Source organism: Athene noctua, chromosome Z (assembly GCF_965140245.1).
Source record: "Athene noctua chromosome Z, bAthNoc1.hap1.1, whole genome shotgun sequence".
In the NCBI taxonomy this organism is placed as follows: domain Eukaryota; kingdom Metazoa; phylum Chordata; class Aves; order Strigiformes; family Strigidae; genus Athene; species Athene noctua.
Window position 1 is genome coordinate 31,227,388 of NC_134077.1, and position 23,425 is coordinate 31,250,812.

Here is a 23,425-nt window from a genome sequence, read left to right on the forward strand (position 1 = left end):
AGTGAGTATCATTGTCAAGGTTTTGAGCCCAGATATTTATGCATATCAGACAACTGAGATGAAGAGAATTTCCTGTTTTCTGTAAAAGCACAAAGTACAAGAACCAGACTTGGAAAGGACAAAATGTAATTTGTCAGCAACTTCGTGTCTAAAGATATTCTTCCTGATAATTTTAAAAAGCTTATGTAGTAAAGAATTTCATGGCAGAATGCAGAACATTTCTTTGTCTTTGTTTTCTTTGTGTTTTTGGTGGTTTTTTTTTTAAAAAAAAAAAGTCAGTGCTAAAATAAGTTTCTTACACATAAAATAGCATCCCATTTACTGCATTTACTGTTCATTGTCTGGAGTACTTTCTTCTCCCTTCCCACTAACTTCAAGAAGAATACAGAGAGTTTGCTTTTCAGATGTTTGGCATCACAATGTGTGACTCTCTTTATCTTCCATTTTCCCCTTAAATCTGTGCGTAATAAATAGCAAGTTTTTGTGTATGTGGAAACCAATGCTGACAGCTAACCATAGTATCTGAGATGACAGTTTCTGTTAGATGTATACCAAGTCTGACATGGAGGATGTTGAAGATATATTTGAAAGCCATTTGGTAAGAATGAAACCAAGTCCTTGGTTTAATTTTTCTGCATCATTTTAAATATTGGCTTCAGGGCTGCATTTTTCCATCACAAGTAGTTAGTACACATTGAAATCCTTCATCAGTTTCAGTGAGATTAATTCATCTCTTCTGAGAAAAAAACAAAGGGAAAGTAGTGTTTTGCCAGGGTTAATAAAAGAAATTCAGTCTTGTAACTGTTTTGTTGCTGTCTTTTTTTTTTTTTTTTCCTTTGGAGTAGAAACTGGGAAGTTTTGTTAGAGTGGGATTTTGTTAGTGGGAAAATTAATTGCTCTGTGCCTGAAACTTGATCCAAACTTAGCCAGATGGCTGCTGAAAATCTTGGTTTACCCCAAGTTTTTTTTTTTCAATCTGAAAGAAAAAATCTAGATTTTTTGCAGCAAGTGCATTACAAGAACACCAAGGAGTGTTAACTAACAGTTACTCATCTTGTCTGAAAGAAGTTTCAGTGATACAGCTAAACTGAAAAGAGCAAGACTGCTATCTTTTTCCTTTGTTGTTAATAAGTCGTATATAGGATAGTCTGTGTTGTTTCTGTTGAGAAATAGCAGAACATGTACTCTGCTTGTTTAAGACATTCACTTGCATTTCTGTTACTTTTAAAGCTTGGATTTCTCTAGTTGTGGGTTGGATTTAGTCAACCCCTGGTCTCATGCTGCTTGTCTAAGTCAAGGAATAGGAAATGCCTTCTCTGAGAGCTGAGTCTTTTATCTCTTTCCCCTTGAAATGGAAAGAACTTTCTGAGTGTCTGAGGTGGCCAGTAGTTTTGTTTTGAATCTGAAAAACTGTCTTCAATTACAAGTAGCTAACCTGAATTTAGGGCTTAATTTAGAAAGGCTGAGCCACACCTACGCATTGTGAAGAGTGACTTTGGACCATCAGCATCTTTTCCAGCTGTGGATTCTTTTTTCTTTGAAACAAAGACCTACTGCTTCTGTTTACTGTAAGATATGAAATGGAAAGCAAGTTCTTCTGAGGTCTGGGCTATGATCAGTACTCCTAGAAGTTTCATCAGTTACTTGTTGCAACACTGCAGTTTACTTTGTGCTAAAACTGCTATGAGTTTTCCAGTTAGACTGCTAATGCAAACATAGATTCTGTAAGAAATAGTTGTATACTGTAAGTATAGCATCACAGGTTACTCTGTGGAAAATTAGTTGACACTGACATGGTTTTCTACTCAAAATAACAAAAAGAATAAAGTAATAAAAATAAGAAAATGAATATTTCAGATGCAGGACAGTTTGTATGGAGAGCCTCTGCTCAAGAACACTTAAGCATTTAAATCAATACAGTTTGAAAGATTCTCATACAAGTTGATATAATAACCTCTGAAATACTAATGATTAGTTATCACTTCCGTTGGGAAACTGCACCAGTCGCAAGCATAAAAATGGTCATTTAAAATGTCTTTACTAAGCAGCACAGAATTCTGCAGAACTAAATCTCGAGTAGATCTGGCTCCCTAAATGGTAATTCCATCTTTTTTTAAAAGGTCAGCTCAATTAGATTTTGGCAAGATTGAGTCTTCAGTGTCTCTTAGTATATTCATCAGGACACATTGGCTGGTAGTTTCCAAGTGTTCATGAGTGAAACAGGTTAGTAATACATTGATACCAGTACAAATAGATTGTCCTCATCAACGCATAGACAAAACACTCATGAGAACTGTGCAATTCTTTAAGCGCTAGTGGCATGATATAATGAAGTTGTATTCCATTAAGCACTTGTATACAAGGGAGCAAAATGTCACCACCTGAGTGTGGCTGCATTTCTGTGATACGACCTCATCTGTTCCGTCAACTAGTTTTGCTCTGATCAATAAGCAGTTTTCTGTGGCCTTTCACTACTGTCAGATGTCATTGAATGATGTAAATACACGTCAGAAACTAGAAACTTGACAGCTCACCTAGACTAAAGAGAAGAGGGGGGGTGTGTACTGCTGTGATAGACAGAAATGACAGCTGATGTCTGCTGTGTGTAAATGATTTGATATTGCTACAGACAAGATTTTTCATTTTCTGTGAGCGTGCAGCAAAATGACTGTGGCTTGTACAAGTCAAATCGTTCAAAAAGACTGAAGAGAAAGAAGAGGCTTTTTATATTACAGGACAACACTGAACACAGTGTTTTAAATGTCCCACTTACAAGTTACCTCTTACTTTATTCTTGTCTTTTGATGCTAAATCTTGGGTACTACTTGCTATTAAAATGAAGGAAGATTAAATAAATATTTAAAATGTTCCAGGCAACGTACAATGGGTAAATGTCTGTTCAGGCTAGCAAACTCTTTCAAAGCATCAGAGAATTCAGTTCTTCAGTATTTCACCACAGAATCAAAAAATTGAGGGGTTTTGGTTGATTGGGGTGTTTTTCAGTTGTGAAGAAGCTTTAAAAAACTTCAAGAAGGGGAGTAAAGATGAAAATAGTTATATTCCGTAGTGTGGAATTGTAGCTGAAATGTGAAATATTTTTCTTATTTGAAGTTTTTTGGTTATACTTCGTGATTCCAGTGAGGATCAACTGCACAGAAGTAAGTATAAAGTGGAGAGCTTAGTACTATTCAGTATTTTATTTATAGTTGTTGTATTATGGGTCTTACACTGTGGAACAGACACTTGCTTCAATTTTACCTTAAGGTGTTTACAAGTTTTAGAACACAATTTTCTGGGTGGAGAGTGAGTTTCTATAACAGATAACTCGGGCTAGATAAACTTTTAAGCTATTTGAACAGGAGCATGGTATTTGACATTTTGTCCTGAGAACTGTTTAATCCTTCCTATGCAGCATAAGCATCTTATCTTTAACATATTTGCTACCAAAGAAGAAGGAAAAAGAAGTCATGATTTTGAAGAGAAAGTAAATACATTAGTAAAATGAAATCTGTTTCTAAAAAATCTGGTTTAGTAATCTGAAGTAACACCTGCTGATGTATTAACAGAGATCTGTACTCTAGCCTACTTATAACGGCAGTCTCATTGATACCAGATTGCCCTCCATCCTGCTCTCCTGACCACTGTCAAAACTGCTGAGAAGATACGGGTGTTACCTTTGTGTGGTGGTGTGTGCATATGTATACAGGTGTGTAATGAAGCTACCCATCTATCATATCCAGTTGAGTCTTCACTACCTTAATAATATTATCATACTTCAGTGTTCTGATCTGTTACACTGAAGTGTGATTTGTATGAAGAAAAGCTTCAAAGCCCTGAGATTTGGTACTGTGCTTCTGCTGCAGCAGCTTTTGGGCATGTGGCATGTGGCCAGTGCTTATATACTGGAGATTTGGTCTTCACCGGTCACTCGCTGTACTGACTGTATGTACCAGGATGTCTCAGCTGCAAGACCTGGTCTCAGAGCAGGAGTCACGATTCCCATTGATTTACATGGATTCCTCAGTGTGGATTCCTCAGTGTGGGCCCTCAAGCTACCATCACCTCGACATCTCTAAGGGGTTTTCTACATGGTTTCGAACAACAGTTGTCCTCAGCTGCAAAATCTAGACCAGGTTTCTTGAGAAGGACATGAATCTTGGTTAAGAATAGCCAACCACTCTAAATTAACTCAATTTTCTCAGACATCAGGTCTTACCTCTACCTTTCCTTTATATTATTACTTATTTGGTACGACTTACCTTTGTGTTGTATGCAAGGAATGGCTAGGTGCTTATCTGCCATTATACATTTGTAGTGAGTACAATGGAAAGTAAAGAAGGTGATGCTAAGTTATTAAGTGCTATGCTGCTGGCATACTTGAATTAATTTACTGTGTATGATGAACTGTTGTGATAAAAGGGAGGCTGCTGGAAAGCTCCTTGTAGGCTGATGTTTAATCAGGAAATTATTTTTAATTTATTTCTGATTTGGTTTATGAACTCACTTAGAGCCAATATTGTTGCCTCGCAATGAGAAATGTTGTCACTCTTTCTGATGCCTAAAATGACCAAAGTGATTTTACAACAACATTAGTGTGTGTAGAATAATTGTCATAAAAACAGAGTGATGTCAAGGTGTAGCTTTTAAACCGGGCTTTTGTTACTGACTTCACTGTGGCCAGGATATTACCTGCTCTTTTGTGGGGGAGAAAATGATTGACTTGTGGGGTGGAGGACATAGTTACACAGAAGGAAGATAATTCTGGCTGTAGTTTTGTGTGTCTGATCTCAAATATCTTAAGAATGGTTATTGAAATTTTCTAGAAGATAGCAATAAGGGGCTCCACTGCAATTTAGTGCTTTCCTGTGCTTTAGGATACTTTGTAGGTTTAAAACAATCTACTGCATGTTTTCTAACTTTTTTTTTTTTTTTTTTTTTTACAAATCACCTTTATGTTACTTTGTGTACTTGATTGCTAGTACTGGCAAGTGAGATTAGGTATCTCATAGTCCAGTATAATCCCTCCAGATAATGTAACCTCCAGAATACATTTAAAATCCACAGATGGAGAGGGTAAAATGCTGCTTTCCGATTGTTCATAATCTCAGTCTTGATATGATATTTCAAAAATTATTTATAGAGCTATTTCTGCAATAGTTCTGAAACATACTTGCAATCCTAATATACTGCATAGTGATATAAAGATTAAAATTAATTTATGATAATAGGGAATTGGACAGTTGCCCCAAACATATACTGATCATAGTAATTTTCCTCACCATTCTGTTTTTTCTCTCTGTGTATTGTATGTATTAAAGTAAACACATAGCCAGGTTTATTTTTGGTTGCTTGGGGTTTTTTTTATTTTTTTTATTTACAGATTTTGCAGTGTTTCTGTCAGTTCAACTTCTTGCTCCTTATTAAGACTTCAGAGATACAAACCAGTAGCTCAGTAATTGCTTTCTTGAATCTGCCTTTAATAATTACATTTAGTAAAGCTGTATCGAAAATTAGAAAGGCAGAGACTAATGGAAAACTAGATTTTTCACTGAATTAGAAAGCAAGACGATCCATATATTGACAACATTTCAAGTTGAAACAGATCAGGAAAACTGTTTTGGACTGTCTGTGCAAAGAGGCAAACACAGGCCTGATGTGCAGTGGCATCTGCATTTTATACAGGCAGAGAAACTGTAAGAGATTTCATGTAAATAGGTGTCTTGAGAGGGGACAGTACAAATCTGATTTGGAAGCAAGTCACTTGAGGTTTTTTCATTTTTTTTCAGTCAGAGAACCTCTTTTTTCTTCGTATTAACAAAAAGTCTAGAAAATACAACTTTTCACTGATTAAAATACCTTGAAATGGGAGGTAAGGGAAAGAGGAAACACGTTTTAAAGTTCTTATATTAGACTGGACCATAATCTGTGGAAGATTTTTTTAAAGATTGATATGACAGCACTGTGAACTAGCTCCTGTGAAGGGACTAAAAGAGAGAAGGTAATTGTTTAGTCATTACTGGGACTTTTCACCAAAAATTTAAGGCATTTTAATTCCCATTTTAAGAACAAGCAAAACCATGAAAACTATTTTCAGACTTCTATTCCTGATACGTTGAATATTTTAAATGCCTCTTATTACAATCAATGTATGTATATATGTATTTATTTATTTAATGCAGTGTGTTCATAATAAATGGATGTTTTGTGGTACCTTAAGATTTAAAAAAAACCAAACAAAATTACATTTAAATGTATATAGATCTTGCAGCGTAAATAGATCATCTCACAGTTATGTATTGTTAGTTGGATATAAACTTTTGTGCTTTCAAGATTTGTATTTTAAACCAGGTTTATTTACTGTTCTGTCTCCACATGCTTTCACTTTTCGTGTAGTAACTGGGCTGTTTTGTTGATAAAGATCGTTTAAGTATCTTTGCATCTTTTGTAGTGTTTTGAGATTGGGCTTTCCTTGAGTTGTCTGCTGAAGATATGCTGTTCCTGACAAAGGTTATTTTTGTATGTTCAGCAGTTTTGGAGACCCTTATTTTTACCTAACAGTACAATCCCACTTACACGCTACACATTTAATAGTAGTTTGCTTTGACAGCATAATGCTTTCATCTGCTGCTTTTTATGACATATTCACAGAATTGAGCATATGTCTTGTCTGAGTGTGAGATTTGGATTACTATGCATCCATAGAGCATAAATCCTGTGATTTTTATGACACCTGGGCCAATTTCACTAAATGTGGAAAAAGAGACTTGCTTGTGTAAATTTTTATAGTTTATTTATTGGATATTAAATAAATTTTACTGAAAATTGCTGCTGAATTTTCCATTTTCAGTATGTTTCATTGAACATAGCTTGATGGTTTGAAGGCTTCTGAACACAGAAAAATATTGATCTCTTACTAGAAACTTTATCTTAAATCCTAATCACATAAAATACAATTTAAATAGTAAACTTCACTGTGTTATATACATGTCTCAATCAATATGTAATGTTAAATGCATGATTAATACACATCGGTATTCTGATGAACTTCATCGTTAATCCAGCAGCTTTCATGACATAAGGAAAGCACTAGTTGTTGCTAGTTAGCTTTTGAACCTTTGTTGAGGCAGTGTGCTATACTGTTCAGTGATCAGAACAAAGATGACACTATTAGACCACCAGCAGTCTGAGAAATTTTGCTCTTGTCTGTAGAACCCATAAAAGCTGATACTATCCTTGTTTGAAATGGAAATAATGGATGTATAATAAAGCACTGCCAGGGTCACAGAGGAAATGGAGATAATCACAAAGGTGAGGCATGCTTAAGAATTCTTCCTGGCTCTCTGGAATTGCCATTTGGGCAAACCAGCATTATTTGTAATTTAGGAAGGATTTTGTCAATTGTGAATAAATTACTGTTTCAACAATGACTTTTGTACCTGACTTTTTTTTTTTTTTTTCTTCCCTGTGCCTGATGGGAAAGATGAAAGGCTCTTAAGAGGAGAAATAGTGTGAAGCTAATGGGAATACTTGTTGTTTTTCATCACACACACCTTCAAAATTTTGCAACAGGATCTTCACAGAAACAGCAGGTTCAGGATATCATCTGATAAATCAGAATAAATTTAACTTTTTCAAGGTAGTTTCTCTGTCAAAATGAAGGGCAAATTACTGCTTGATAACACAAAACTGTACACATTTCTGACAGAGAAAAAGTCATGAATGTATAACTGCATTTTCTAACTGTCTTCCAAAAAAATGAGCACAGAAAAGGCAGCAGATTTTTTTTTTTTTTTTTAATCTTTTTACTTTTCCTCCTGACTTGGAAGGAGCTTTCGTAGGATCATAGAGTCATTTAGGTTGGCAGGGGCCCATGGAGGTCCAGGCACTGCACCCCCAACCCCCCACCCTGCTCAACGCAGAGCCGACATAAGATCAGATTGCACAGGGTCTTGTCCTATCATGTTTTGACTTTCTCCACTACCTCTCAGGGCCCCAGCTCCAGTGTTTATCTTAAACGTAGACTTTCTCATGAAACTATTAAATAGGCCAGATTTGGCAATAGATCTGGTGATAGGCTTACTTTTCTAGAAAAATTGAGTGAGCTTTGCATGCATTAAATTTCTATTGGTTCTTTTAAAAAAAAAAGATAGAAGTAGATTTGATAGAAAATCTTGTTTTCAGTGAAAAAAAATATCTGGGAATAGGATTATACATTTAACAATATTAATATTTTTGATGAGTAGAATTTTACAAGCTACTTATTTTGCAGTTTGTGGTGACACATCTTGGGGCAAGATTTTTTTGAAACCTGGTATGTTGGGTAATAAGTATATAAAACAACAACTGTTTAAAAACATTCAAGTCCTATTTTTTTTCTGAAATTATTTTATAACTATTGGCTTGTCACTGTAAGCCACAGTAATATTTCATATCTTCCTTTAAGACCATTGCAAATCCTATCAGTCTTTACTGTCAGAAATATTATGTTCAGTTTTAGTAGGGCATTACAATTTCGTGTAAAATTAATGGTCAAGATCTTGCAAAGCTAACATTAATATAGGAATAAGAAAATAACAGCCTAGTAATGCTAGCAGTTTTTTGACTACACATTTTAATGAATTGATTTGCTCCATTTTCTGTGGTCTTAAAGAATAATTAGAGGAGTTTGTTCTTCATAAAAATCCTCCACTGGTTTCATTCAGTGTTTGTTAGTAATTGCAAGGATTAAGAAGTTTGGAGGAAAAATAACTTTTTTCCTTTTACATGTTTCAAGAATATCTGAAGTATGAATACTATTTAATGATTTTTCTGTTACATTGTATCAACGTATGCCAAAAACACTGGCTAGAACAAAATTCTGCAGTGGTTCATGCTTTTACAGGTTAATGTCTTTTTTGAGACTTTAGTTCTCTCATGAGGTAGAAGAACAAAGAAATATTTTTTCCACTGAGTATCTCTTTCTCTGGTGGAAAAATCAATACTACATTTTATGGCACAGCTCTTCTATTCCTCTTCTACCTCCTTAATATACCCTGGAAGGAGGACTTGAGAAATTTTGGGTCTACATGTAGAACAACAATAGTCCCTGCATGGAGGAGCTGACTAGGAGATATTTGGGCTTGTGTGTGCACTTGCCAGGTTTTGTGGTGGAGTTTTGGGGGGGTTTATTGGGGGGTTTTCCCCCATGTTTTACATGCAATCCTTCTTAAAAATCCTTCCTGACAAAGTCAAGAAGTGAGTAATGACGTGAAGTAGGGACCAGTACAACAGAATGCGAGGTGGAATGTGTTTGCTGTCTGTGTGGGTGTAAGTACATCTCTGCTCTGCACCTGCTGGGTTTCTGAGGGCTTGAGTTTTAACCTCAGGCCTCTGAATCATGCCCAAGTGAGATGCTCTAAGTAGGTTGTCTTAGGAAAAAGCATGAAATAAGTTGCTCGGCATTGCAGAAGTACTTGAATTTTAGATCTGAAGTTTCCAAAGTGACCATGATGTTACCACCTGCCTTAATCTCAAGGTCATATTGGTTTTCGGGCCTTTTTAAATGTTTTTGAGTTCTTACATGGAAGGAGCCCCTAAGGACATTGTCCTTTGCTCATTTGTTCCCACAAATGAACACTGTCAGTCCCACATGCTGAGCTAAATGGACACTCAGTGAGGAAAAGTAGCATGTGACTGACTGCTGCAAATATGTGCAGGGACATTAGGTTGCATTGTGTGAAGAGATTAAATGACACTATGAGTACTTATATTCACAACTATTGTTTCTTAATGGCTTTCTCTTTCTCTATTTTTTACCCCTGAGCAGGTGACTGGGTATAAAGGGAAGGGATTATATCACTTGGATAGGTACTGCCCCAAATATATAATATAATGGGCAATCATGGATCTTTCAGGTCCCTAGTATAGACCTCTCAACTAAGAGGTGCTTGAGTTTTTATCATCCAGCTGCCCCACCAGCAGTGGAGGATGAGGGATACCATGTGTTACCAATGGTTTTTCACGGCAAGCAGATGCAGTGACATACGTTTCTGATTCATACACAACAAAATTGTGTGTTCTCTTCACAGTTGCAGGAGCTGGAGTACTTCAGGCTAAAAACCCCTTCTCCTGCTCTTCCTTTGCCTGCTTATTTTAATGGTAATGCAGTATGATCTTTTCAGGTGGTGTTTGCTTGTGCTCTAGCATAGTTTCCTGACCAGCATCTCTTTCTTACAAAAACTTTAAAACATCTCCCGATCTTTTTTTCTGCTCCCTAATACCACAGTGGCCCCTTGAATGATAGAAAATTACTCTAGCCCTGAAACTTGCCCGAATTTTATGGAGATGCCATAAACTTTCAGTCAGTACAGATGCACTGTAAAAAAATAAAGCATCAGCAGTCCTGATGCCATTAGAAAACCTGCATTATGCACATACTCTCCACAAAGTTTTGTTAGGAGTTACACTTTTTGCCAGAAGTTTATAGGCTGCCCAGATTTGCCTCCTAGCTGTCTTGCTTATCTTCTTGTCCACATCTTGGGGAATTTGTATGACATAATTTGGGTTTTGTTTTGGTTGGGTTTTTTGGCACAGGTAAAGTGAAATACATTTTTCTATAAATATGTCTTTGAACTCTCTCGGCTGTAACTTTCAAAAAATATTTTCTGTCTGAATCACATACCTGGAATGGAAAATCTAAGCCCAAAAATTAAAGGTGGTCAAAACTACAAGTAACTGAGAACAGTCTTGTAATGGAAAATATTAGGATATTCTAATTACTCCTTTCACTGTCATTAACTCCAATAATATATTTTATTAAATTAACTTCAAATATTATTGAAATATTAATTAAAAATAGCAGTAGTGTGTGTGAGCTGCAACATGAAACAGAAAGTGAGGAATCAGCTGATGCAAGGTGAATGCCCCTTCATTACCTCTTCAGATTTCTTGCCTGTAAAAAAACCATGTGTGTGAAAAAAAGGCAAGTAGGGACAGAGGCTGTACAGAAAAATGAGCAGTTTCTTGCTGAGGCAGTTGGAGATAAAATGGCACCTCCTCCACTTACGGAATAAAGTTAGGTTGCATTTTCTCTGCACTGTAAGTAGAGAAATGGCACTTTCTGCAAATACATAGAAGAATCTACTTTTGCTGCAACTAAGAAACTAAAAGTTTACATTCATTCTGCAGGGAGGCACTGGAGACTTGCAATAATAGAGACTTCATAACAAAAAAAATACTTGAAGAAGTTATTTATGGCAGTGTTTTGTGTGAATAAAAATGTCAAAAGTTTTTATATTCAGTACAAAAGGTGAGAAACAGGAAAATGCAATGATTTGAGGAGGTTTGCACAGGAGAGTGAAGTTTTCATTGAGTTCATAATAAGGCAAAAAGAAAATATGAAGCCTCAGAATGAGGGAAGGAGTGATACCTGTGGCAGTATCACATTGTATCTGTAATGACTTATTGTTATCTGGAATTTTTTTGTTGATAGTAGTTCTGAGTTTGTCCAACTCAATAAGGGGTTTAAGTCTGTGTGTGTTTAAACAGGGAACTTGTTTTTTATCTGCAGGTGCTGAATATCCAGAATTTTCTAGTACAGTAAATGAAGATTTCTTTCACATCCAAGAACCAGGACATGAAACATGACTCAAATTTCAGCTAAAAAGTAGTATATGGATTCTGTTTCTTTATAGTGTTGTGTTAAGGAATCTACTGGGTTTTATTGCTGAAATGTTCAAGCCAAGTTAGTTCTTCTGTAGTCTGTGATTGGTTGAGTCTTTAATTTTTTTCTTCTTTGAGGAAAAGACAGTCACAGACTTTTAAACCTGTGAATGGTACTTTTTGACTCTGATACTTCTGGTTAACATTTGGAGACACTGGCACATTGTGTTTTCTTCAGTTCAAGCAACAGTCAGCAATTAAACATTTAGCACAATTTTCAATCATCCCTTGCCTGTTGCTTTGTTTGCGGTATTCACGTTTTTATTTCCATGTTTCCAGCATCAGACTCAATTCATAACTTATTTAAAATCTTGCTGAACACATGTGCAGACATGTAATTACTTGATGTTTGCCTCACTATCTTCCAGGTGATTGAGAGGCCACTTGCAAGTTAACATAATTTTTACTAAATCAATTTTCATGGTCTTTGAAATTATAAATATTTAATTGTCCAGCCAGTGTTCTCTGATAGGTTATTCAATCTTGTATCTCAAAATTGCTACTAAGATACTTCAATTATATACGTTATCCTGGATATTGGTTCTTATTAGTTTTTCTGCTGCCTTTGAACCTATACAGTATGTTGACATAATTGTATTGAATGTAGTCTCCATAAGCAGTTTAGATGTTGCCTTTTCTCAGACATGTGTTTGGGTCAAATTCTGTGCTGCCTCAGCTCTTCCACTAATGCCAGTACAGTTCTACCTGAAGCATCTGTGATTCAGCTACTTGCTGTGTTTTATACTGTTTTATACTGTGACTAAGGAAAGCAGATTAAGAAATATTCTTCTCTCTTCCCTGCATTCTTCCTTTGTATTGTCGACTCTGAACCCAGCACCCCTCTGAACTTCACACTCACCCTGCTTCCTTTTGTGGGACACCTGCACCTCGCTGACTGCAGCTCCCACAGATGTACCTGGGATAGAGCTTTGCTGGTCCCCTTGGCACTGAGCTTTGTACAGACTTTGCCATGAGTTTTGCAGCTGGTGCTGCCCATGCTGCCCACGATGCTGTTACTGTTATGCTGCCAGCAGTACCTGAGCTAATTTAAATCTGGTTTTGGAATATCTGCATTCACTGTGAACACCAAGCCAACTACAACATGAATGCTCTTAGTCGCAACATGTAAATTAAGAAGCTTAAAAACTTAAATCTTAATTTGGGCACAATATTGTATTATTTTTTGGCACTGTTTGTGATAGCTGCTCTTATATTTTCTTAAGTAGTTTCGCTTAGTTTGTTGCTTTCATCCTCTCCATCTTCCTTGTATGTGGAGAACCATTGAACCATTTGGTTTTCTGCAGTTGGATGTATTGATAACCACACCATGGTAACCTGGTTCAGGTCTTGGTTTTGGCATAACAGGCTTAGTCCAGTAAGAAATGAAACTGCCTTACAGCTGTTTGAGTTTATTTTTTCATCCCACATTGAATTACCATTCTAGAGATTAACCTGGCATGTGAAACCTTTGGTGCAGGATGACATTCTTTGTTAAATGGATACAATGACTCTTCAGAAACAAGTGCTGATGTTTGAAATGGCACTGTGAGTTGTATGTAAGAATAAGGCAGATGGCAGGCCATAGCAGGGGTAATTAGGTTTCCATTTGGAAAGCAGACCAGTGCTAATTTAGTGCAAGTTTGGATGAGTTAACTCCTTGAAAGGAAATGCCTGAAAATGTATGTGTCCTGACTGCTCATCTTCGTTTTTAACAGAAGAGCATTTGAATCCTCCATTTTGAGGCTGAAGATAGGCTAATCCCAATATTTAAATGTAATATGTGAAGGATCTTTGCTGAGATGCACAGACATTTAGAAAAGCAACCTCCTTTGACTACTTTGGCTACTGCTCTTGAAAAATTATTTGGATGAACTAGTTATGTTGACAGGTAAAGAGGAGCAGAGTCTTCTCAGATGGATTACTGCGGAGACCTTAGTAAGAAAAGATGGATATACAGTATTTCTTTCCCCTGGTATTTACTCACCATGAGGAATGTGGAGTTGTATATACTGTAACTTGACTAAATACTGTTGTTTCACGTTCATATGTGTTCAGTTAGTCACTAGCAGAGGAAAAGACTAAATTCACGTAACATGCTAGACACACCATGGAATATGAGACAGTACAAAGCCAACTCCTTTGAAGTGTAATGCTCATTACCCTGATGCATATATACTGTTTTTAATGTGTTCTTTGACACCATTTGACATTTTTGTTTGTAAACAAAACATCTGTGCTTGTAGGTCTTAAGTGGTCCAGGTATTCTCCAGACAGCAAATACAAGTGCAAACAAAGTAACACAGACTTAAAGTTTCTAGAAAAATCTTAGTCTTGTGTCTGGCTTCTGGCAAAAACAAGTTTCTTGCAGCTAATTGGCTGCAATATGGGGTCACTTTCATTGTGGTTAGGAATTGTGTCCTGCCTTGGATAGCAAGAGTACTCTTTATAGACTCTGCAAAGGATTTTGTGACATCAGTTATTTTTTGCAATATTCAAGTATTTTATCCCAATATACTATTTCTATTGGAAAGTTCATCTTTTCCATCATATGGTTGTTCTATTAGTAGAACACTTCCAATAAGAAACATTGAGATGGTCCAGGTGGGCAAATAGAGCAGAGCAGTCTAATTTTTTTGTCTGTGTAACTGTAGGCATTAGCGTGTGTTAGGAATTTTTTCCTTTTTCGATAAAAGATCAACACATTTTTCCTTCCGCTTGATTCTAAGGAAGCTAGCCAAATAGTTGACCACAGTGACAGAGATTTTAGAGGGGTGTCATCTGGGTAAAAGTTGTGTGTAGTGCTCTGCAGGGCTATGAAATTCCCTTTTAGCTAATAAAGAAAAATATCAAAAGCAAGTCAGATCTTGTAGCTCCTTGATTTGGTTACAAATTAGATTTCTGTAGTCAGTGTTTCACTGGCAAGGGAGAGTCTTTTTAGGTTGGAAAGCCAAGTAAGTTGTTTTTCAGGAAATGACAGAGAAGTTCCTATGGGATTTTATGAACCATGTGTTTGGAAGAGATTGGTTTAAAGAGAGTTGAAAAAATCAGAAAACTACTTACTCTTATATGTCAGGTACTCTTTCATTCAACAGTGACAGCTCCATAGAAGCCTCCCTTGAGCTTTCCATGTTGTAGGAATTACCAAACTGTCTGACTGAGTTGCAGTATAAATTGTTTTACTACCTCTTCTTCTAAACCCTAAGAAATATGACATACACTTCTCAAAGGCCATCTTCAGAAAGAATACCCCTGAGTCCTATGCACACCTTTTGTACATAATTCCTATCAACACTGCCATTTTATGAGTGGAGGAGGCCCACACTACAGAAGACCATAGGAGAGGGAATATCTTTAATTATTTTGTAGTACTGGTAGGAAAGACAGACTGCGTGCTGAAGGGTTCTCAAAGAGGTTGTAGTCTGATTTAGGTAAGTACTGGTACCAATAACACTGCTAAGTGTTAGTGAACAGACAGCTTTTTCAGTAAATAAATGACTGAAGGTTACATAAAATTAGTAAGGAGACATTTGAAGTAGGAGTCGTGTTTATAAGAACATGTGCTTTTGATTGTTCATGGGTACACATTTTTTTTTAGTAATGAAGGTCCAAGTTAGATTGCAGTAACATAAGATTTAACAGAAGGAGTCAGTTGAAACAACATACGTGTCCTCTCAATGGGTTTATTTCACAGTAGAAAATCGATTTATTGTATTATAAAAACAGTAGGGCTGCTTCTCCAGGTGAGGAGGGGTCAGGTAACTGCTTCACACAGGGTGGAGCTGTTGGAAATACTCCCTGGAAATCCTGAAGTGAATGTTTCGCTTCTCTGACATGTTTTTTATCCTTCACAGACTCTGGACAAAGCAACATCATAATTGCATACTGTCAAGCCTTGATTTCCTAGTTAATACTATGTACTTTTTTCTTGTGCTGTAACTTAATATTGTACATCGTTATTGTGACTAAGTGAAACGGTCTGATTTCATATAACAAACATGACAGTTCTTGGTGTAGGGGAAAGGGACTGTCTGTGGGTCCAACACAACTTTTAAGCTGACTTTAGGTAAAATAAGTTCATCTTGTAATGGATAATGTAATGGATCTCTTTGGGCCCTTCAGTAAATGTGTTAACACTTGTGTTAAGTAGGGCTGTGCTGCTGGAGTTCAAAGCACAGGCACAACAAGCAGTTGCCCAGGTCAGCAGGCAGGCAGAGATAGCTGTGGCCCATGGCCTGCCTGTGAGAATCAGTGGTAGCTGGCCTGCATGTCTGGAGCTTCTGCTTTCTGCCTGTTCTCATGACCATCAGAAAAAAGGGTTCAGCATGTGTGAGGACTGCTGCTAGGAAGAACAAATGACTCTCAGTTCTGTCTCTGTTCATCCTCCCCTGCAACACTCTCATCACTCTCAGTTTCTAATACCTAATATTTCACTTCTTTAGTGCATCTTACAGCCACTTCCATCCCTTCTTAGGGCCCCATCAAAACAAAACCAAACAGAGCAAACTGAGCTCCTCGGGGCTGTTCTGCTTCTTTCTTTTCTGTGCCCCAACTTGTTCTGCAAAAGGAAGGGGGCCCTTTCAAGAATACTCTGCAGGAGCTTGTGTAGGGCTTGCTTGTGTAGAGCAGGGAGAGAAATTGCTATGGAGAGGAATCACAGAATCACGGAATCATTCAGGTTGGAAAAGACCTTCAAGATAATCCATCCAGTCCAACCATTAACCTAACACTGACAGTTCCCAACTACACCATATCCTGCAGCACTATGTCAAACCAACTCTTAAACACCTCCAGGGATGGGGACTCCACCACCTCCCTGGGCAGCCCATTCCAACACACAACAACCCCTTCTGGAAAGAAATACTTCCTAATATCCAGTCTAAACCATATCCCTGGAGCAATTTGAGGCCATTACCTCTTGTCCTATTGCTTGTTACTTGGTTAAAGAGACTCATCCCCAGCTCTCTGCAACCTCCTTTCAGGGAGCTGTAGAGGGCGATGAGGTCTCCCCTCAGCCTCCTCTTCTCCAGACTAAACACCCCCAGTTCCCTCAGCCGCTCCTCGTACCACCTGTGCTCCAGACCCTGCTCCAGCTTCGTTGCCCTTCTCTGGACACGCTCGAGTCATTCAATGTCCTTTGTGTAGTGAGGGGCCCAAAACTGAACACAGGAATCGAGGGGCGGCCTCAGCAGTGCCGAGTACAGGGGTCAGATCCCTTCCCTGTCCCTGCTGGCCACGCTATTGCTGACACAAACCAGGATGCCATTGGCCTTCTTGGCCCCCTGGGCACACTGCTGGCTCCTGTTCAGCCGGCTGTCAATCAACACCCCCAGGTCCCTCTCTGACTGGCAGCTCTCCAGCCACTCCTCCCCAAGCCTGTAGCGCTGCTGGGGGTTGTTGTGGCCCAAGGGCAGCCCCCGGCATTTGGCCTTATGGAAACTCCTCCAGTTGGCCTCAGCCCATGGCTCCAGCCTGTCCAGGTCTCTCTGCAGAGCCTCCCTGCCCTCGAGCAGATCAACACTCCCACCCAACTTGGGGTCATCTGCAAACTGACTGAGGGTGCACTCGATCCCCTTGTCCAGATCATCAATAAAGATGTTAAACAGGAGTGGCCCCAACACCGAGCCCTGGGGGACACCACTCGTGACCGGCCGCCAACTGGATTTAACTCCGTTCACCACAACTCTTTGGGCCTGGCCATCCAGACAGATTTTTACCCAGCAAAGCGTGTGCCCATCCAAGCTATGAGCAGCCAGTTTCGCCAGGAGAATGCTGTGGGAAACGGTGTCAAAGGCCTTACTGAAGTCAAGGTAAACAACATCCACAGCCTTTCCCTCATCCAATAAGCAGGTCGTCCTGTCGTAGAAGGAGATCAGGTTTGTCAGGCAGGACCTGCCTTTCATAAACCCATGCTGACTGGGCCTGATCATCTGGTTGTCCCCCATGTGTTGTGTGATGGCACTCAGGATGAGCTGCTCCATCAGCTTCCCGCTCACCGAAGTCAAACTGACAGGCCTGTAATTTCCGGGATCGTCCTTCTTACCCTTCTTATATCTGAGTGTCACATTGGCTGATTTCCAATCAGTCGGGACCTCCCCAGTCGGCCAGGACTGCTGGTAAATGATGGAAAGCAGCTTGGCGAGCACCCCAGCCAGCTGCTTCAACACCCACGGTGTATCCGTCTGGTCCCATAGACTTTTGTATGGAGGCAAGGATGAGACTGTCAGCAACTTACTGAAGACACTGAAGTTCTTAAGTCTCAGCAAGTGGATATGATGGGGATAACCCAAAGTAAACAGTGGGAGAACTGGGGGGAATGTGGTTGGACAGGAAAGAAAAGCGGAGATTTCTGTCGCTGCATGCCTCCGTGACCCATTTCAGCCTATCTCTGCACCCTTGAGCTGCCCTGTGCCCACTGCAGAACTGAATTTTGCTGCCCACCCTTCCAAAGGATGAAGTCAGAATAAGTTAATTTGTTTTCATTTGTGGGATAGTGAGATTCAGTTTTATCAAGTCTGCTCTGAAGTTTGAGTTGGCTCTGAATACTGTCCTCATCTCTGCCTCTGCTGTGGAGGGCATTCAGAAGCATGGAGCTTTGCCATGAAGCACTTACACCCCTGAGATACCAAATTGCTGCTGCAGCTACATGCAGCTCTGGTTAACACCACCACCCAGGTGCTCTTACTAATTATATGAAATATTTATTTCTCTACATCAGCTGTATGGGAATAGGTTTAAAGTCATCTTTTGATCCATCCTATATGTTGTGGTCTTGTTCTCGTCATAGCACAACTGAGACAGAAAATGTGCCATTGTCTGAACAATAATGAAACGCTAAACATGTGGAAATCCTATTAGTGTTTCATGGACCGTAGCTGTCACTTCATTTGATCTGAAATTCCTTCCGTACGGCCATGACAAAGGTTTAAGGTTGAGTTTCTTGACACTTTGAATGCATTAGCTGTTTCTCCGACAAAAGTCTGTCAAGCATACTGAATCATCTAAAGGGAAGTATTTATTTCTGTAAGTAATATATTAGTGTTAGTGCTGGTATTAGCATTACAAGCATTAGTGTTTGTAAGCTTGGTCTTGAGAGAGAAAAGCACAGTACTAGAATTTTGTGGGGTTTTCTTTCCTGATGAATATTAGACAAATGTATTGGGGTTTTTTTAAACCTCTCTTTTTCTGCTTCTGTTTTTTGAATCTCCTTCTTCTAAACAAGGCTGCCACAAATCTTTCTCAACTGTAATTTTTCAGAAGTTTATATACTTTGCAATTCATTTTTCCATGTTTAAGTATACACAATATGATAATATTAATTTGCCATAATTATAATCTGTAATGTAATTTCCATGAATGAATATAAAAGTGTCATATGTGTATTTCTCATGTAATAGAAAATCAAGCTAAGAAGTTACTATTCTCTTCAGTTTTCTTCCCTACTTCTGATCATGTTTCTCATTCTTGTCTGGTTTTTGTTAAACTGATCTTTCTGGGTTTTTTGAGACAAAGTTACTGGAGCTGCATATTTTCACATCAAATTACCAGATAAAAGATGCCCTTTGGTATCCAGTGTAAGCATTTGACATAGGTAGGAACTGAATGAGGCCAGTATCAATGTTATTTACCACACAGTTCTTGATGTGCACTTGAGCCCATGCTCACAGGAAGGTGTGGGTGGTTCTTGTATGTCTTATTGGTACCTGTTTTCTTCCGTCTGTGCTTTCTGTCTTGAAAATTCACACTGATGCAGTACCAATTGTTTGCCTGTATATAATCCAATTTAGTAACTGCGTGGTACTGTCCAGTTTCTGCAGCAATAAGAGAAATGTTAAGTAATCTTGAAAATAGCAGAAAGGGATCATTCAGTTAGAGGTTTGTTAACAAACAGATAAATTGAAGAAAACAGCAACATTAGGCGTACTTGCTAACATATAATAAATGAAGAAAATCGTTTCCAAATTCTGAATATAATCCATGTCATTGGAACACAGTGCGGGCAAAGAAAAGAGACACAAAAGTTTGGGTATGTTTTTTTTTAAATGATATGCAAATCTGTTTTGTAGTCGGACCTGAAAGTTTTTACTATTTTATTAACAAAAACCTTAGGAATTCTTCTTGAAGAGTTTCCTTCACAGGTTTGATGGTTATGGATGGCAATGGTGATTCTGCAATTCTGCTGCTCAGAAGATCAATATTATTCATACTGATACCCAATCCAAAGGTGTTTATTCCATACATGTGGGTTAAATTCTGTGGAAGAATGCTTTTAATGGATAATGATCTTTCTGACTTTGTGCAAACATCTTGTTAACTGTTGTGGTAGTAACCAAGAAAGGTGAGACATTTCTAGTCTCAGAGTACTCATAAAGAGTTTTCTAATTGGTGTCTTCAATATGTGTGGTCCCTTGTGTCCTAGTCAGGATGAGCTGCAAATCTGTCAGTGCTGTGTAATTTTTGGTGTTTCAATAACTATGGGAAAAGCATTTTACTTGTCTTATTCAGTGATTAATTGTTGCATTTTTCATTTAGCTAACTGTCATTTATAAAAAGTCATATGTCTTTCCAGAGTTATCTGTTCACAGAACATGAATATTTTTACAAGAAAAGTCATTTCCTTACAGCGTTGCATTTTTTCCCCCCATAGTTCTTCCATCTTTATTTTGGCACTTTCATTTATGTTCACCAGTTTCCTTACATTGTTTTTCTGTCAGGGCCTGCAATTGCTCTGTTAAATTTGTGTGATTTGTCTATAGTTATTTTGAATCCATGAACGGATCCTATCTCTTTCGTAAGCTAATGTATCTTTTTGTCTTTCACACAAAGCCATGTTTTTAGAACAGAAACTCACGGCTTTTAGTTTGCTCTTGTGAACTGTGATCTGGTAAACAGTGAGGAGGCAAACCTGGAATTTATGCTGTCTAAATCCAGTTATTTAGTAATATGAAGTTCATAAGCGCAATATATGTTATTTCCCCTTACTTGCATTTCTGATTTATAAATTACTTTGTAAATCAATTTCATATTTAGATTTGCCTTAAACAAAAACATTTACAGATTGTCCACTTATTTATCACAAATTGCTTTATTTTTCTGAAACATGGGTGCCACAGTGGGTAGATTAGAAAGGCCATTTGCAGAGTTTTGTTTTCTAACAGTAATTTTCAACCTTATCCATAGCAGATCTGTTATTCATCTTTATAAATTTTAAATGGCTACTAAAGCTGGATCCAAGGGCTCTGGACAGTAGGAGGCAAAGTTAAAGCCTCTATACTTGTACAACTGGTTGAGGCTGTAAAGGTAGAACATCTGTGGGTTTGGAAATGACATCACTGTGCACGGGAAGCTTCGGGACTCTCTTTTCATGTCTTCTGCAAAAGTGACTGGCAAATATATTCTTTGATTTCATGTTATTAGCAAAAATTATCAAACAGTGATTAAAATTTTGCCACAATTAAAAAGGAGTATGAATAAATGCTGCATATTTTTTGGTGTTCTGAAGCCATTTCTGTAATTCCTTAACCAGTGGTGAAACACAGAACAAAATAGATACATGCTTTGAGAAGAAGATCCACAGAGGGATTTATATTTTCTTTTTTTCTTTCTTCCCCATATTCTAACTAATCTCCTTTATGAAATGACGGGTTTATAGACTTCAGATGAGATGTTTGTCTGAAGTTGTACATAATTTGACTAAAACCAAAATGACACTGCACAAGCCAAACCATTATTCACAAGAAGGTTACCTGTCAAGGGAGTGCTTAGAGCTAAGGCAGCAGCCCCTTAGACTTCTCCAAATGGCTTGGAACAGCCTGTAGCCAGCAGAATTGCTAAACTAACAGTGGTGCTGTGGCTCATAGCTGAATGATGTGTAAGTGGGTGTTAACGAGTTGCTTGTAGTTCCTGGAGATTTAATATCAAGTTATTTCAGAACTGTTGCAAAACTGTAACTAATGACTCACTATCACTTCTAATTTAACTAGTTTCATATTCTGTTATCCATTCTTGTTGCCAAGTTATCCTTGAAACTCCTTCAATGCAGGGGCTTTCCTGCGCAATCCAAAGCATTTTGTTCCTTGCAGAACTATTCATTTCATACAGTGGGTAGAAAATAAGATGTAAATAATGTTTTCCTCTCATATAATTGGGATATTAAGTCTCAACTAAAGAAAAAAGCCTACATTGATTTTTCTTTGCATGTGATTCTCTTTACAACTCTGAATTTACAACATATTCCTAAGGGTGCCTTGGAGTTTTTTCACATGTAGAGGAAAATTGTTTAATAGCCAATAGCTGTTCTCCCAAAATACTCTAAATAGATGGTGGGCAGGGAGAGGAAATCAATGCACCCATAAAAGGTTGTCTGCTCACAGTGATTAGGACACAGAAATAGTCTTTTTCAAAGAGGTAGAATGTAGCACAAGTTGTTACACCAATCTGAGCTAATTTTGGTAATGTCAACATTGGTGTGAAATGACCGCAGTCCCATCCGTGCTGCATTCAAACGGTGCAGACACGTTTCAGTCTGGATTAAATAAAATGCTGTCTGTTTCTAATGTGGTTTGGCTAACTGGTGTAAACCATAGCATTTTGACCTGTTTAAAAGGCAGGTTCTAGTGGACAACAGAAAATGTTTATCCAACATGGTTTCTGTATGGTTGTTCTGATCAATGCTAGCTGGGCGTGTTGTGACAGAAACCCCTTTTTTCTGCATTCAGGCATAAAAACTGCAAATTTGTTTCAAAGAACTTTTTATTTGGCCTAAGCCTTGATGTAATCATCTGTCCTGAATATCATCTCTCATTGTCCTGGAAATAATTATTTCCAGCATTTTTTGAGCAAAACAGAAAAGAACTCCTAGATAGACCAGGCACCTTTTCAGTGTTGCTTTTCTGCTGATTTTGTCTTCATTTAATAGACCATGTTTTGTTGAGTACTTCAAAATATTTCTCATCACCTGCCCTCAGAACTGACCCAGTAACCTAAAAATCAAGAAAATGTCATGTTAGTGACTGCTAATTAGTGGATCCAGAGAGCTTCTTCTCCTGCCCTTTCAACCTTCCAGAGGCAGCAACAAAAGCTGTCACATGTATCATACAAAGAAAACAAGCATTTCCCATGTTTGGGTTTGGTTTTTTGTTTTGGTTTGGTTTTGTTGTGGTGTTTGTTTGTTTGTTTGTTTTTTTCCTAGGGTGTAAATAGTAGTACAAGCTCAATTAGGACTACAGATGAATTTCTAGCTAAGGGGGAAATTAACCTGCAACACAGTGTTTGTATTTATTTCTTCTTTTCCATTCATAACATACTGCATCTCTTATCCAGTTCTTTCTGAACATGTGTGACTGTGTTAGTATGCTGTATTGTAAGAGGGCAAAAAGAATGAATCTTTATTTCTTTTCTCTCTCTCTTTTTTTTTTTTGTTCTTACCATCCTTTTTAAAAATCTTTTTAACTACTTCAAACTGTATTAAGTATTTCTGAAAGGGAATATTTTAATGCTTAATTGTTGATGTACAGTATACAGTCCAAGCTCAACTTGTCTTTTTGTACGTTTGTTGAACAAACTTGTTAACAGAAGATTCAGCCATGCTTCCCATTAATCATTGTTCTACTTCTGTGCCTTGTGAGTAATGGGGTTTTTGGGACCACCTACTGGAATGACCGTGTTAAAATGTGCTGTCACAGACGTGGGTAACGTTAATCTCCTTGTTGTTATGTATCATTTTCAG

The 23,425-nt window shown here is 37.9% G+C and overlaps 1 protein-coding gene across 2 annotated transcripts in view; it reads left to right on the forward strand.

The window, feature by feature from the left end:
* SNX24 (sorting nexin 24) overlaps positions 1 to 23,425 on the forward strand; it is a 95,736-nt gene that overhangs the window by 27,130 nt on the left and 45,181 nt on the right. The window lies entirely within an intron of this gene.